The 13,488-nt window shown below is 43.0% G+C and overlaps 1 long non-coding RNA gene across 1 annotated transcript in view; it reads right to left on the reverse strand.

The window, feature by feature from the left end:
• Positions 1-13,488, reverse strand: part of LOC113261317 (uncharacterized) — a 45,874-nt gene that overhangs the window by 15,137 nt on the left and 17,249 nt on the right. The window contains exons 2-4 of the long non-coding RNA XR_008956323.1: positions 8,913-9,120; positions 6,849-7,352; positions 4,412-4,516 (exon numbers count right to left, since the gene is read on the reverse strand). This is a non-coding gene — a long non-coding RNA (uncharacterized LOC113261317). The remainder of the gene's footprint in view (positions 1-4,411; positions 4,517-6,848; positions 7,353-8,912; positions 9,121-13,488) is intronic.

A 13,488-nucleotide genomic window follows, 5' to 3' on the forward strand; every position in this document is an offset into this window, starting at 1 on the left:
CCAAAATGGCAGCTGATCCCCCAGCCCAGTCTTCGTGGTCTCCTCCTGCAACCTCCAGTGTGTCTTCTTTGTTTTAGAGAGCTCTGTTGAACTCCCACCAACACTCTACCTGCCTGCATTGCTGTATTTTCTATAGATGCTACCACCAAGTCAGATCTATTTTTGCAAACACCACCCAGCATATCCCCGGTAGAGTGGCAGGGATTCCAAGTCTATTCCTTCCTGCCTGCCTGCATACCTGCCCTCTTTTATGTATTCTTGCATTCAAAATTTAATGAGCATCTACAGTCTTCCAGGTATTTTGCCAGGCACTGGGTAAAAAAAAAAAAAAAAAAAAAAGAGTTCTTACTCTTCTGTTATTTAGAGATAATAGACAATAGACAATGAATTATAACCCACTATGATGAGCTTCAGATTAGATGGGGCTGGGTACCATAGAGTCACCCCACAAGCCAATCATGGAGGAACTATGATAGGTCACTTAAGAGGCCCTCTGGAACCCAAAGGCAGCATAAGGCGCTGGGGAAGGACATCAAAGTTGAACCCACCATCTCCTGACACAGGAACACTACCCAGCCACCCACCCCAAAGCTAGAAGACTAGGACCTTGGCCCTTCACACCTTAGAGACCACTAGCCCTGTGGCCTCTCTCCAGCTTCATCCCAGTCCTTCAGCACCTCAGCAATGCCTGAGGCACCAGGATTTTGCTGTCCATTTCCCACCCCAGCACTGGACAAATTCTCCAGGAACCATTGAAGAGTAAGGTCTCTGGCTGGTCCCACAGCCTATTCCAGGCCAGCCCCATGGCCCCTAGCTGGTAGCAAGAACTTCCTAGGAGATGACCTCTCACATCAGGAATTCTCTAGAATGTTTGCAGATCTTCCATCTGGCCCAGCCAGGAGACAGAGTCTACACAGTGGGATATTACCCATGCCCGGCTGATCTCACTTCAAATTCAAATCACTAACCATAAGTGGGTCCTTTCCCACTCTCCTGAATTCTCCTTTTTCCTGAAATCCTTCCCACCCTCACTGTAAGCTGGTGATCTTGCTTCCTATGTCACTGAAGATACAAAAGCAATGGAAGAGGACTTCTTTGAGTTCCCATCACCACACCTGCCCACACCTATGCTCTGCCTTCCTTCCTGTTCCTATGACTGCCTGTCTGCTCCCAGCAAAGTCAACTCCTCACGGCACCTCTCTAGTCTCCTCTCCGGGACATCAACCCTTATTTAAAAAGTGATATATTCATATTATATTAAGATTAAATTAAAAGGAAATGTTCCATATAAAAGATTGGGGCAAATCACTTAAAATATCTAACCTAAGGATTAAATCTAACTTTGGAGGTAGAACAGTCATGTGGTTTCTACTAGAGACAGGACGGCTCCAAGGGGTCACTGCAGGGAGACGGGTAAGCCACAGGCTACTGGTGCAGCCCCAATAAGATCCTTGAGTCAGGGAGCCTGGTAGGCCTGGTTGATGTAGTAAAGACGGGTGCTCTTGGGCTTGCTCCAAGCCAGCCCTGCAGCAGAACCCCCATGTAGCAATCAATGTCACAATCACATGGCAGAGAATACCCAGAAACGGGACAGCCAGCCATGGTATACTCGAGCACAGTGCCGGCCATCAATATCAGATGCTAAATCATCAGGCAAATGGGCCATTGTAGTGAGGTGGGACTTCTGGACACTAAAAGACCTTCTGAGCCCAGGCCATGCAATTCTGCACCTTCAAAGGATGCATGACGATTGATCCCAGTGGTGGTTAGGTGGCTATCACTGGTCTGGGAATTCATTCGAATGCATTTGCAGTGAGTGTGCCCATCCTTCCTAAAAAGAAAACTTACTGTTGTACAAAGGGATAGGGAAGAGGACAGGAGGGAACTCTAGTTATAACGATTATTTGCTATGGTCAATAAGTGGGTTTCCATTTGAAGAACCCAGATGTCAAGAGTATCCTATTATATTGGCCTCATACAGACTGTGGAGAAAGTAGAAATTAGAACAGTTGCCAAAAGCTTCCAGTTCTCTCCTTCTTTCTTAAGTCTGATAACTCAGACTCAATTGGGACTTTTCGTAACAGCCAGGCACATCCTTCCCTCATGAACGAAAGAACCTGGGGCCCACCTATTACAGAGCCTGCCATGTAGAGGACACTGGGTCAACTCTGGCTAATAATATAATGAGTAGTAGATATTCTATTCTGCTGCAGAGTGTCTATCCAACAAGAACAACATTTAAAAGTACACTGTGCATTGAAATTTATTATCAAACTTGAAAGTGAAACGAAAGATAGTTTTCATGTATGGTTAAAACGTTTCTGTCGCATTGGGCTGAAGAGACCATGTGTAGAAAGATAAGAAACCTGAAGTCTCTTTTTAGACACCAGTTATCTTTCTCTTAAACAACAACACGATAGAGTGAAGAGTGAGTGGTGGTTTTACTTTCATCTAAAATCATTTCTGTTACCTACTCAAACAGAACACTTTCCCCTCTAGAGAAAAGGGTCATCTGTTTAACAAATAGAAAGTTGCTGCCATTTTCCCTTTCTTCTTGTTTACAGGACATCCGTTTTGTTCAGGGAGACAGAGCAAGGGGATGAATCACAACGGATGAAGTCACTCACTGTGATGCCATTTCCCGGACTCCCTGTAGCTAGGATTGGTCCAGCCACTGAGGTGTAAGCTGAAGTTTCTGGGGGGCTTCTGGGAAAGATTCCATATTCTGATAAAAGAGGCAAGTGCAAGACGAGAGCTTGGTTTGCCATTCCCTACCCACCCCCTTGTCTTTGAATATGGCTGCGATGCCTAGAGCCACAGAGGCTGCCTCACAATCATGAAATGACAATGTCAGAAAGCAGCTGGTGGAGGGTCACAAGGCAGATGGGTGGCTGGGATCCTGCTGCCATCTCTGAGTTGCTGGACCAACCCTGAATGGATGACTTTTGGAGTTCTTATTCAGTAAAGGAATAAATGTTCTTAAAGTTTAAGTCTTTGTCAGTTGAGCTTTCTAGTATGAGCAGCCGGAAACATTTCCAACTGATACACAGACCTTTAATTACAGGTTCAATGACTGCCCATATATGGGGATCTAAATTTAACCACTGCTAATATTTACCACATTTGCTTTATCTCTTGTGTGTCTTTAATATATATTGAAAATAAGTTGTTGTAACATCATAACACTTTACCCCTTCAGCACATATCTCCTAAAAATAAGCACATTTTTCTTCATGAGCACAATGCCATTATCCCTCCTAAAAATATCAGCAATTCTGTGTTATTATCTGAGAGCTAATCCACATTTAGTTTCCACTACTTTCTTCTTATAGTTGGAGAAAACTTCCATTTAAATGGTATAAGTGGGGGCACCTGGGTGGCTCAGCCAGTTAAGCAGATTAAGCATCTGACTCTTGGTTTCAGGTCAGGTCATGATTTCAGGGTCCTGAGACGGAGACCCATGTCAGGCTCCATGCTCAGCACAGAGTCGGCTTGAGATTCTCTCCTTCTCCCTCTGCCTCTCCCCCCACTCGCTCATATGCTCTCTCTCTCTCTCTCTAAAATAAATAAATCTTTAAAAAAAATAAATGGTACAAGCAGGAATTGGTATTTTGTTTTACCTTTTCTTCTTTAAAAAAGATTCACCACTTCCTCCTCTCGTAAAAACAAAGTTTCATTGTCCAACCCATTATGGCTCCCGAGCCCAGGAGATGTGAATAAAGGCGAAGAAGATGTGAACAAAGCTCTGGACACTATAACCAATCACCTAAAAGCCTCAGCCAAAAGTGTTGTAAGAATTCCCATTCGGAAACTTATTTGGGATTGAGCTCCTGGTGAACAAATGCTCTTCTGAATTAGCGAGGCAAAGGACTAGAACATTCAGTGTGGAGTAAAGCGTCCTCTCTGTGAGATAAGCTTCTCTAGTTTGGGGACCTAACTTTAGCCTCCCCTCCCCAAATGACCCTACACTCCACAATTTACACATAACTGTAAAAAATGGACAAGAGATGACATTTTTTTTTACCCACAATGGTGGTAATTATAACACTAATTGTGTACTTGAAATATCAACACTCTTTATAAACATGATGAGGAAAAATTAAGATGCACCCACAATTTGGGAGAGAGAGATGGGAAAGCAAAGCTAATTGTTTTGTGACACTTAAATTAGTGAAATCAATTGAGATTTTTGTGGAACACTGTTACATAAAAGGATCCATGTTGCTTGATTATCTTTGCTTATTTTCTTAACCTCCCATTTTAATGGAAACCACTATGGCTCAAAGGAACTATGCGATTTCAGATAGATGATGTGACGGTTGCAGTATTCCCCACCCTCCAGCCCCCCAGAAGTGATGTGCCCCCTTTCTGCCGCAGAGCTTACTAAGGGAACATCTACCCAGAGACTTACCTAAACGACTTTTCTCTTCATTCATCTCGTGCTTGCAGTTTTAATCTGTTTCCCCTCATCTTCTGAATTTTCAGTGTCATTTAATTCTCCAACCATCACGGTGTGCTGCGAGAAAAAGATTTCAAATAATGAAAAATACATTTAAACTAGTATAGTATGGTCATAAACTGGAAAAAGTTAATGTGCTTTAACTTAATTCCAATTGGAGTCTTTTAAACCATTAATATTTCATTTATTTCAATGGCAGAAAGTTAATTGTGTAATCTATTATCAGGGCCTTACTGCAGTTGAATAAAGTCATAGCAATTGCTGTTGACAAAGGCTTATTATTAATGCTCAAAACTAATTATTTGGGGGGGAAACATTCAGCCAGCTATAACCAGAGACTCACGAATTAATCACACAAAAAAATGGTTAAAGCTATGTTTGACTACATTGTGCTACCATTCAACTCAGGAAAAATGGTGTAAATAATTTGTTCTCCTTTAACACGTGATTTTTCCAACTTTAATTTTTCAAAAGGGCAAATTTACAAAGCTTGGCATAACTGATACAAATCCTAAAGAAATGCTTTGATACGTTTTCCCAAACACGTATCCGCAAGAGTAAATGCTTGCTTCTGCTAACGCTATTTTACTTCTAAATAGAGTTTGGGTGTTTTTTTTTTTTAAGGAATTTCTAAAACTTAAACATTTTGCTTACCAAACAGAGGCAGCAGGAAGGTTTGGATCTTTCACTGGACTCGCAGAGGACTTACAGAAAGGTGAATTACAAAGTAGGGCAGGGAAGAGCTTCTGAAGCCCACAAGGGCATTGCTACCATGGACCGCTTTGTGCAGAAAGTGCTAGAGGTGCGAATGTTCCCTGTGGGCTGTCGAAAGAGAGGCCAGCAGTTTCTGTCACCCGTGACCTCCCAGCACAATATGCTCTGGCGGGGGGGGGGGGGGGCCTTCCAGGCCTGTAGGTCACCACACTGGGAGAAGCTGACACACCACCTCTCCTACCTTAGCTTGGACAAGGACAAGTGATGTCCAAAACATCCGTATGGACACATGCGGAAGCCTGGGACAAGATGCATTAACATTGGTTAAGATTCTTAATGAGGGGAGTTATATTTTGCACTTTGGCATATGTCATAAATCGCTTAGAAGCAACAAGAGCTGGCCCCCTGCAGAGTTAAGTGGCAAAGGGCTGCAGATCACCTCCACCCTAGAGAGCGCCCCTCAGAGCTATAGTTCTCCAGATCTTTCTCCCCCCAGGCTTTGAGGCATTGATTCCCGTCTGCGGTGCCTCATTCCCTCAGCGAACTGCCAGCCAGGCCCCTCACAGATGAATCCTACTGAAGGTTAATGCCAAGCCCAAGTCTGGGCCTGGTCCTCCGAGGCTGATTGACCCTCTTTCCAACAGCAATGCCAACCTAACCGAAAGGATTCCATTTTTTAATGAGAATTTCAGGAACCAGTCTTTCCTTTTGGGTAGAGAAGAGTAAGATTGGGCAGGCTTCCAGTTCTTTGGATAACATTTAGTAGCAGCTGTGGCCCAACAAAATCTTTTCTTATGTTTTTTTCAGTTCCAAGGCCTTAGAACATTGGGTAGCCTTGAGGCTTTGTTTCACTTCAGTGATGATCTCAAATATTTCTCTCAGACTCTGATTCTCCAGCCGCCTCCATGTTTAGTCCATACATCTTGTGACACTTAATGGCAGACAGTTGAGAAATCTAAGATAACAAAGCTTTTACTTTCTAAACGTTCTACCAAAGAAAGCCAGAAACATATCCTAAAACATTCAATCTGACACATTCCAGATAAATTATTTAAATTTTGCTGCCAATGCTTCCGCCTAAAATAAATGGCTTTGCTTGTAGAGACACGTATGGTACCACACACACTTGTCAAAACTCTCCACCCTCTGAAGGGGCTGTAGTCCTGGTAACTGGAGAGCCCCGCGGAGCTGAGAGTCCTGCAGGCTGGCGGCCTGTGACACAGACCCCACGAGGCCGTTCGCCGCCCTGTCGGGGTCCCGGGCTCCGAGCCAGGCACCGAGCGGCCGCCCGAGAAACGAGCCCGTTTGCTGCATTTACAAGTGTAATACGGTAGCCGTATACATACATGGCATAGGCATCAGGATAGCCACATGTATCTACACAAAAATGCCTGTGGCTTACCTCAGGCCGTCGGTCATGAACTAGAAAGGCTTTGCTCACAGGAGAGGAAGAAGGAACTAATCCCCAAAGTTCAGACAGAAGTGGGGGGAGGGGAGGAAAATGGTTCCTTCTTTAGCGTCAGGCGACCAGCTTCCTGAAGAGCACCTTTCTCTACATCAACTGTAAAAATCATTTCAAAGTTTACCACTTTCTGGCTTTTCATACCTTTAAGGAACAAAACTGACATAAACACAGCCAATATTTTAAAAAAGAGGCAAGGGGTTGTTCACTGACCTCCAGGAAGCCCGGTCTTCTATCTCTTCAGAGAAGTTTTTAGGCTGCTGTTCGCAGTAAGAGGAGCTGGCAACTGAGAAATTGTTGTGAGGCTTGTCCATGATGGCAGATGAGACTTCGCGCTCCGGAGGAGGAGATTTTTCCCCTCGGTGCACACTGCCCGATAGAATCAGGCACCTGATGTGGTAACCCAGCGGCAGCTGACACCTCAAATTGAAAGGCTCAAAGGAGCACGAGGAGGAAGCAACGGGGAACCAGATCACACAGAAGGTCTCTCCAAAGGCAAGCGCATTCTCGTTCAGACCAGTTCAATTTTCCAGCCTGGACGCCCTGCTCCCGCAGACACTGGCGGTCGGCGTTTCTCCAAGTACAAGAAACGCTAACACCTGTGCCCGAGCGCAGACTCAAGTCAAACACTCTGGGGTCCGGTCCAGCCTCCTCCACTCACCAGCCAGCTGGCTGCAGTCCGGCTCACTGATTCCTTCAAGCCTCCGTTTCTCACCTCTAAAATGGGGATAATAATAGTACCTACCTCAGACTGGTGATAAAGGTTAAAAAAAGAATGATAATGCATGAAGGTGCATAGGAGAATATCTGGGGTAGAGTTCATGTTCAAAATGGCATAGCTATTGTCATTTATTATTAGCAGGATTTCCATTATTCAGTTTTCATCATCATCAACATCATCACCATCATCATTATCATTATATTCAAGGAGTTTGGGCGGACCTGAGGTAAAGGTGTGTAACGGCAATCATCAGGAGGGAGAAGGTAATGAGTAGTTTTGAGGAAAATAAAATTAAATTCACACTCTCCCCTCTCTCCCCCATGTCAGACCATCCTCCCTAAAACTTTGGGATTAATCTAGGTGTTCCACGGGGATTAAGGTAACAAACTGAGTCCCTCTAAGCATGACCCATACTGGTAGAAATAAAGCAATCAGGATGACATGGAGTACAACAAAATATGTAATTTTACTCTTTGGAATTAAGTTTTAAGTGATTACTCCCTAAAGAGTTTCTCCTCAAAAAATTCAAACAATACAGATACAGAAAGACAAACTTTCCTTTGACCACTATCCTCTACTTCTAGGGCTCTCCCCAGAGGTAAGTATTGTTATCAGGGTGGAATGCATCCTTCAGAGTTTTGTCCATAGAAAATACTCTATTCATTTTGGTTCACATAAATGAACTCATACTCTATGTACCATTTGGTAACTGCTTTTTTCATTCAATAATGTCTAGAGAGGTTTCCATGTTAGCATATATAAATAGCTCTAACTTTTCCACTCTTCTCAGAGTGTGTTTATTCCTAATAACTGAATGGATTGCTTCAAAAGGTCTGATGACAACCCATCTCTTGCCCTCTTCTGTCTGTTCTTTGTGGGAGACATGACCCTAGTTTGAGAGTCTGCAGATTTGTTCTTTGGTTCTAGTAGTTCTAACTAAAAGTGAGACCTTCACATAATCATTAAGGCACCCTGAATTTCAGGTCCCTTATCTATCAAATGAGAGAATTGAATTACATGGGTTCTAATTTCCAGTACAACTACAATCATCAGGGTTTGGGGCACTGGGACAGAAAAACTATTTCTTCCAGTAACAGAATGAAGAAAGTTGTGATAGTGGGCAAAAACTGATGATTTCTGAAGACATTCTTCCTGCAAATAGGTATATGATTTCCACAAAGTTAGGTCCATCCCTAAACTAAAGTATGGTTTCCCTCATTTGTTTAACGCACACATGGTATTCAATGGTATGTGGGCTTTGTTTGACATCACAGGAGTCAAGATATTTTTGAGTAGTCATGCATACACAAATTAGTCTGGCAGAATTTGGTTGAAAGTATTTGCATCTAGGCTATTTATTAGGAATGGAATTAGGATGTGAGAGGCAGGTTTGGGGAAGTGAGTACTAAAAGGGAGGGATTTGAGTACCCTAAAAAGGTTTGTTCATTTAGTCAAGAGGTAATGAACACCATGTCCAGTGGTGAGGAGATTAAAACAAAGAGCCCAGATTGTTAGCCTTTGTGCTTCCAAAATCTTAGCCAGGGCCTGTTCCTCACCTGAAGGGTGTCTGCATTATGGAGTAATTCTCTTGCTCTCCAGTCCATCACCAAGATACTTTCCTGCTAGATGGCTCAGATGACACCTTAAGAGCTGCTTGTCAGCATGTCTTTTTAATGAGGTTCCCTTCAACTCACCCATCAATATTTAAATCAGTAGAGAAGAGAGGGATGGTTGACAATAATCATTTTATTACTATCAGGGTTTCTGGAATGTATAAAGCAAATATCATTATTAACACCAAAAAATATTATCTTTCACTAGAAAACAGAAAACTGAGACCTATCATGGCCTGGATGAGCAGTGAGAACATTTGGAGTGTGTGAGGAGGTTGAATGTGAGAGCTGCAGCGTTAGATGAGCGGGAGAGAAAGACACAGCAAGCCATCACCTACATTTTCCCTTTATCCTCTGAACTGCAGTTGGTTGTAAAGACTTGGGGTGTCCTTAGTATGACCTGCCCCACACCCCCTGGTGCCGAGCCCACAGGGAAGTTAAGTTCCACTCCTTTCCCCCCCCCCCACCCCTCCAATATTCTTTTGGACCAGCTCACATCCCCAACCATGTCTCTACTCCCTAGATGCAGCCCCAGAACTCTAAGACTGGGGTCTGCGGAACTTATTTCTTACTTTATTCCCAGGACCAGCCTTGTCAATGGAGTTAGAGAGACAAAGCACAGAACCTGTCAACCCCATCTGGTTCTCTAGTTGACTAAAGAATTCATTTCTTAGCCTCCAGCCCTTAGACTTCCTGCGTCAAACAGAGTTATAGTTAAATGAGCATTGGAATAAACCCTCATTTTTTTTTTTTCACAGAAAGCTAAATAAACATAAATCCATGAAAAGCTAAGCAAACCTTTTCTTCCCCCAACTCCCTCTGCCACCCCCAGCCTCTGCACACTATTCACAAGTTTAGAGCCTGCAGAGATCAAGGCCAGTCTTAGGCAAAGCTGTAAGGTAGCCTCCTATCTGGATAGTTTTTTGTAACCCCTTTTCCCTTGCAGTGACTTCCCTTGGTGCCATCCCACTGCCCCTGCATGCAGAAGACCCCTCTCAGGCTCACCAGTCATCACAGTGCTCCTTCCAGGGTCCTTGGGCACATCTGGACTGCAAAGAAAAGGATGGCACACACGCACCCTCATCTCCCAGCCCTGGGAACGGAGGCCTACCCCACCCTGCCCACGGGAGTGCCGTTGTATAAGACAGTCCCTGGAGGCAACAATGTTTTTCAAAATTTTGTCTTTAATCGTATATTTCAAACACTATCAGGTGAAAGGGAGTTGGAGTTTTTTAGGTGGTGAAGCCCAGCGTATCTCCCCACGTTGCCTGCTAATCATGGAAATTCATTATTCTATAAGTTTCCCTGATATCTCTCTTCATCCTCAAAACTTGAGGGCTAACGTGAGGGAAGGAAATTGCTATCCACCTATAGTTCAGCAAGAGACAATGCCTGCAAGCTATAAATGATCTTTTACGTAAACTGAAAACAAGCTAATTATCAGCCCATTAAAATGGGATTATATGGGGGCACCAGCTAAACGTCAGACTCTTGATTTCAGCTCAGGTCATGATCTCGGGGTCATAAGATCGAGCCCCAGGTCAGGCTCCGAGCTCAGCAGGGAGTCGACTTGGGATCGTCTCCCTCCCTCTCCTGCTGCCCCTCCCCCCATTTGCACTCCTTCTCTCTCTCTCTCTCAATAAAATCTTTATTATTTTTTTTATTTTTTAAATCATTTTTATTTACTTATTTTTTTAGATTTTACTTATTTGACAGAGAGACAGACAGCCAGCGAGAGAGGGAACACAAGCAGGGGGAGTGGGAGAGGAAGAAGCAGGCTCCCAGCCAAGCAGGGAGCCCGATGTGGGGCTCAATTCCAGGACCCTGGGATCATGCCCTGAGCCAAAGGCAGACACTTAATGACTGAGCCACCCAGATGCCCCTCAATAAAATCTTTTTTAAAAAATGGATTATATGGACACTTTGGCAAAAATACTCAGGACTTTAAAAAGCAGTCATTAAAACTACTATGTCTGTGTTAGACTGAAATTCTCAAAAATACTCCATAAGTATAACATGCACTCCTTTTCTGAGAAATAATTCCATTCATATTAACTTCATGTCAGAAAAAGCTCTGACTGGATTAATCTTGGTATTTCCCTTCTAAGCGAAACTATTTGAATTGCTGAAAACAAATTTCATTTTAGATAGTTAAAAATGCATGTTTATGTTGTGTGTGTGTATTTAATAATTTCTTTACAATTACAATTCATTTCCACTGTGACTAAGTAGAGCATTCTAGGTATGATGGAAAGATGAATATGTGAAATTAAATAACAGATCTAATGTTACTTCTTCCTCATTTTTATTCATTTGCAACCCTTAGTACCAGTCTCTGTTAAAATTTAGTTCTATTTGAGTCATTTATATGTAAATGCTATCTTGCCAAGACATCTCCAGAGGTGCTGGGGAAATGACAGAAATGTAAAAGCTCTGCAAAACAGGCCCGCAGGTGCTGAAGCCCACCAGGTCATCCCTCTGGAAGCCCAGACCCCTGAGTCCCACAGGTGTGTGGGCCACGTGAGGTCAAAGGCTTTCCTTACGCCTTTAACCCTCCCTATGAACTGCTGTGCAGTTTTGTCTTAAACACCATGTGACTTCCAGGCACTCATCACTTTTTTCCCTTCACCTAAACTTTGTTTTGCCCTGCACAGTGAGACAAAGAACCCCGGAAGCATCATTTCCATATTGCAAGTCCTCATACTGTGTCTACTGAAATCCATTCATTGCTTCTGAGCTAGTCATTGTGTTTTAATAGTCTACCCTTTAGATCTCTTGTGCACACTGCTATTTCTCTAAACAGTCACATGCAGGAGACGGTGTAGGACAAAGACAGCACCGAACACCAGCAAGGTAGAGAGGCTGTTTTTATTATTTTGATTTCCTCATGTTGTAAACTCTGTGATATCCAGCCAGATGAGCTCTGTGGTTAATATTATATTTGAAATGAAAAAGATTCCAAGTTCTTCAAAATTTGCATTCTCAGAGACTGTCTTCTTTAATTTCTACATTTTAAAAGCAATCTTCTGACAACTAAGATCATATTTAAATCGGCTTTGCAAATTCCAGCAAGAAACTGAGTCCACATCACTTGAGGATCTATTCTGTCGACTTGCCTTGCTTCCCCCTAGCCAAAAAGATAAACCATTTAAAAATTTGTAAAATTAAAAAAAAATTTTTTTTTTTAAGTATTCAACATAGAGCTACTTAGGCTCCCTGGAAATTACGGTATAGAAGGAGAAAGGGACAAAAAGATAGAATGCCAAGAACTGGAAGAGAAAAACTCATAAATTGAATATAACTCTAAAGCAATAGAACAAAGCAAAAATTAATGGGCAGACTGCAATTCTGGTTTGGTTATTTTTGAACTAAGCCTGAATTTATTTGTTCAAAACGACCCCTAGAGAGCTGTTTTAAGGGCACACAGCTCCCAGTGGCACGCATTCCTTTCATATAACAATTAAGCAGCAAGGCTAAAGCACACAGCTATCTAACAAAATGCACAGCCCAGAAAGCGAAATGGGCTTTAGTTTCAGTTTACTTGCAGACTCCTGACTTGAAGTCTCTGTGTCTATACCTTAGTTTTGCCTTTTGTACAATTCTCTTTGGTTATTGCATGGACTTTAAAAAAAAGAAAAAAGTTCCTCTGAACATTCTCTGGCAGAGAGGAGACCTTGTTCTGTTCCCATCTCCCATCCTAAGCTTCTCTGCCATCTGTAGTTTTTTCCTTCCCAAAGAAGAGTCTTCTCTGACATTCTGGGAGTTCATAGTGTAAATCTACCCCTTATTAGCTCTGACTATCCGGCAAGCAACTTGACTGCTCTAAGCCACATGTATTCAACAAATATTGAGTTACTATATACCAAATAATTTTCTAAAGGGTGAGCAAGACAAAGCTCCCACTTACTAAGCTCCCATTCTTATGAAAGGAGAAACAATGAGCAGATGGATAAAACAGCAGTTAATATGTCAAGTAGCACCAAGAGCTGTAAAGAAGAGTAAAGAAGGACGATGGGAAAAGAGTGAAGGAGGGAGGCAATTTTAGAGAAAGCCATTAGGAAAGGACTCTGTTGGGTATGAGGTTGGGTCAGAGTCTAAATGCAGTAAGGGAGGGCATCATATCTTGGGGAGAGAACAACTGCAGACAGGAACAAAGCTTTGGAGAAGGAGCTAGTGTGGCTGGAGTGAGGTCCATGTGAGGCAGAGCAGGAGGTGAGGACAGGGAGGGGTGCGGGGCAGGGCATATGCGCCCATGGGCCACTGTGGGACTTTAGATTTTATTGTCTCAGGAAGTAGTTGGAGAGTTTTAGCAGAGGAGTGACATGATCTTTTATCATGTTATAAAAATGGCTCAGATTGATTTTGTGGAGAATGGACTACATGGGAGTAACCACGGAAGCAGAAAGACCAGAAAGGAGGTTATAGTAATGGCTACGGCAAGGGATGACGGTAGCCTACTAATCTATAACACACGGATAATGGTAGCAACGACTGTGTGGCACTGTTGGGAGAATGAAAT

Source organism: Ursus arctos, unplaced genomic scaffold (genome assembly GCF_023065955.2).
Source record: "Ursus arctos isolate Adak ecotype North America unplaced genomic scaffold, UrsArc2.0 scaffold_3, whole genome shotgun sequence".
NCBI lineage: Eukaryota > Metazoa > Chordata > Mammalia > Carnivora > Ursidae > Ursus > Ursus arctos.